We start from the raw sequence: 4,160 nt of genomic DNA, 5'->3' as shown, positions 1-4,160 counted from the left end.
CTGCCACTGCCAGGGGCAAGAAGCAGCCCCCAGAACATGCCCAGATGGGAGGGGGGGAGGGAAGAGATAAGCGCATGAGCAGAATCCATGTCCCCTGCTCAGGCTCCAGGTTCCTTCAGACAAGGTGAGCACGCCCTGAGTTCACACACGTGCAGTAGCTAGTGCCCAGGCCAAGCCCAAGCTGACCCCATGGACCGATTCCAAAGAGAGGGAGTCGAGCCTTTGCACATGCACAGTAACCACAGCCTGTCTCCCATTCTACCACCACAACCAAGGACGGGTGTCAGGCACCAGGCAGGAAGGGCCCCAAGGCCAGCTTCCCGCTCCACTCCACTCCCCTACCTGCATCACATCCTGACAGTTACCTTAAGCACCGTGGCCCGGGCACATCCATGCAGAGAGGAGGCCGCCATGTTTTTGTCCAGCAACCAAACCAGCCCCCCCCCCCCCCCCCCCGGGGGAAACCCTCCCCCGCCCACAGGGCTCCCCCCCCCCCCCGCCGGGGGAACCCCCCCCCCAGCCGCAAGGGTTCCGCCTGCCCTGAGGGGCCTCAGCGCATGCGCAAAAGGGCTCCTCCCCTGCCGAAAGTGTTTACTTTCATTTCCCGTTGCAGCACCTCACGCCTCAGAAAGAGGCTTGGCAGCCAACAGGCCGCACGTTGGACAAGCCAGTTGTAAAGGAAGGTGAAGCGTATGTATAATAGTGCATTTGGGGACTGTGGGTGGTTTTTTTGTTTTGTTTTGGGGGGAGGGGAGGGAAGGGGTCATACCCCCCCCCCCAACCCAAAACTGTAGCATTATTTTGTCTATTCTGGGCTGAACAAGCAACGTTCTTTATAATGCTTTGTACTCTGGAAGGGTCTATACCTAAATCCTTCCTCAGTTTCTACATAAGCAAAACCCCATTATTCAAGCAAATTCTGGCTGAAGGTTAATATCTGAGGGGAGATCTTGTGAGTTGGCTCCTGACACACATGCAGTAGTAATGCAAAGTAAGAGCATAACCACTTTGTGATCAGATACAAACATTGCCAGTCTCTATCCAATATTTTCATCTTCATCAGGTCACTGGCCTCATTTTCCCTTTAATAGTGAGTTAAAGACAATACTGGGGAAAGGTTTTAGAAATGCGTAAGTGAGACGTATCAGTATTCAGCTGAATATTAGGAAAAATCAGTAGTTATTGGCACACTATTAGCCCAACAAGCTGAACTCAGGTAAAAATGTATTAAACTACTTGGATGGGTAGAGCCCACAGAATCCTTTCTGCAGGTGATGGAGCACCTCACATTCAGTTTAACAAATGTATCCATGTTTAGTTCCCCCTGAAAATGAGAAAATTAAAGGGTAAGTATCTCATTTTTTGTTACCAACTAAACAGTGTTCTGTATTTAAGTGGAAATTACTTCTCTTTTGATAGTATTTCCCCACTTTCCGAGGGTGATGAAAAACACATGCTGTGTTGTTCAGTTTACTGCTGCGCAAAAAAATGTACACCGAATACTTCTTCACAGCTGCTCTTGCAGCTAGCATGTTCTCAGATCTTCTGCCAAAATTATGGATTTTTTTCAGCATTTGCAGATAGAGTTCCTGCAGTCTAAAACGAATTCCTGGAAGACACACCCCAAAGCTCAAATGAGTTGTGAAAAAAAAGGGCTCTTAACCACTTTGATTGCAAAATAATCTTTCTAAAATCTTGACATTTGATTTTATTCTTGTACTTCAAGTCTTGAACTTCAGAACTGCCAATCTCAGACTCTGCTTCAGTCCAGTATTTCAAACATTGTGTCAGCTAGAGCATCAGGTCTTTTGCCAGTGCAACTGCTGTGCATCTGTTCAGTGTTCAAACCAATTTGTCTAAGCAAACTCTCCCAATTTATCTGCACTTTTGGCAAGACAAGGGTCCTTTTGAAAATGGCAGAAAGCTAAATGTGTATATACTGCTAATGAAACAGTCTTGGAGGAGAAGGGTTATTTCCATACCCATTATCAGAATTGTTCTAACTATAACAATTTCCATTTGTGACAGGATCTGCCTCCCAAGGACAGCCACAACACCCCCAGCAGCTGCTCTGACCTGTCCTGCCCCCACTGATTTCTTTCTTCTTAATCCTTGGGCAAGGTTCTTTTCATCCCATTTTCTGGCCCGAATCCCTGCCTGAGCAAAGTGTCCTTTGTCCTTCCTCTTGGCTCTGGCCCCCCTAGCCCTGCTTCATTCTCCTTCTTGTCTCCAGGCCTGCCAGCCCTGTCTCAGTGTCATGAGTCCCAGACCCTCTAGCTAAGTGCTTACCTGGCATGGCGAATATCTGTACTACCAGCAACAACCATTACCTTATTGACCTTATTCATGTCCCTCTGGCCCTAATGACCTTAGTTGCAGTAATCATAGCCTCTAGCCACCACAATAGCCACCCCAATGCCTCAGTCTTTACCAGGACTCCTACCCCCATTCGAGTATCAGCCTGCCAGGCACTCATTTAGCCTCTCAGCTTTAGCCAGCAGAATCCACCAGACCCCTGGTCCTGGCAGGTCTCTCCCTATTCATTGGGCCCCCTGACCTCTCAGCCTCTGCCCACAGCCACCATGTCCCCAAATCCCTTCTTGGCTCATTCCTTTGACACTGTCCTATCTTGGCTTCTACCCACAAAGCCTGCCAGGTCCCAAACACTTGAAAGACTCTTCGTTGGCTTCATCTCCTTAGCCATGCAACTTTAGCCCACCGGGCTGGAGCATCTCCCAGGCTAGGGACAGACATTCAAAAAGTCCAAGCCTGAATAGATTCAATCTTTGCAGGTTAGCCTAACCTGCAGAGATTGAACCAGTTTGCAAGTGCATAGATATTCCCTTTTCATTCTGGAATTGCAGGCACATGCTTGCAGTGGCTCAGGCCAGGAGCCCAGGGGTGCTAGAGCAGCCCTCCCTTCCATGGACAAGCTGAGTGGGGGTGGGGGGAAAAAGACATGGCCAGTAGGGCTATGTGAAGTTTCAGTTGCTGATTTGATTTGGAGGAGATTTCCTCTGAATCTGAATTGAAAAAATAATCAGGAGACCAATAAAAAGGTCTGAATCAATTAGAAGCCTCCAAAATAGATTCAGAAAGGATTTGGAGAGATTCAGGCAGTCCCCACTCGTCACCACAGAGAGGTGGACCCAGACTCTGTGACAGTAAGTAGAGGGCAGGGGAGGGGCTGGAGGAAGGGAAGAGGGTACCAATGCGGGGGGACCCTCACCAGGCCCCATTCCCTGCCTGCTCCCCCAGCCCCCCTGAGCAATCCCCCAACTGCTCTCCCAGCCCTGTCAATGGCTGCCCCACCTGGCCCCAGTGTCCTTTTTTTTTTTAAAGCTTCAGGACAGTGGAGCTGGGCAGGGCAGCCATTAATGGGACTGGGAGAGTGGGTGGGGGATGGGGCCTGTTTGATTTGGAGATTCATCCAAATTGATTTGGGAGAGTCATTTGAATCATGTAATCAAGTCAATGTCCCCCGAATCAGCCAAATCCAAATCTGAAGCAAATATTAGCCACTTTGTACAGGCCTAATGGCCAGGCCTGAGTAAGATAGAAGAGAGGTTTAAACCTCAACCTTGGTCTGCAGGGTTCAGAGGGTATGGGAAGAGGGAGTGTGGCTAAACTGCTGTGGTGGGGAAGAAGGAGGAGGAGGGGAGAGCTATGCCTGCCCCAGTGGCTCCCTAACAGCTGGGAGCACTCCCAGTACATAGGGCTGCCCAGCCCTACAGGGGAAACTCTTCCCCCTACTCCCTTTCCACCCCCCCCCCACCAACACCACCATGGGGGGAGAGGGGCTCTGTTTGCGGGGCTCTTCCTCCTCATCCTCCCCCCTGCCACCGTGAGGTGGGGAGAGGGATTCTGGGGGGCTGCCCAGCCCAGGAGGGAGACTCTTCCCCCTGCTTCTCCCTGTCACAACCCAATGATTTTAGTGCCTCAGCACGATGGAATTTTCCCGCCACATGAGAGTCTCTGTGCACAGCAAAAGTTTTCTGCTGCAACAGAAAACTCTGGTGCAAGAGAGTTCCCGCCATTCACATGCAAATTTGTGTCCCACTATTGGCCAGTTCTAAATTATTCCTACGTGGCGGCTAGCGATTGGCTTGTTAGCCGTATAAAATTCTGTGCGACTTCCGCCCAAGTCGGAGAACTTTGAG

Source organism: Alligator sinensis, unplaced genomic scaffold (genome assembly GCF_000455745.1).
Source record: "Alligator sinensis unplaced genomic scaffold, ASM45574v1 scaffold946_1, whole genome shotgun sequence".
NCBI classification, from domain to species: Eukaryota; Metazoa; Chordata; order Crocodylia; family Alligatoridae; genus Alligator; species Alligator sinensis.
The sequence above is the reverse complement of the archived record's forward strand: the minus strand, read 5'-3'. Positions refer to the sequence as shown.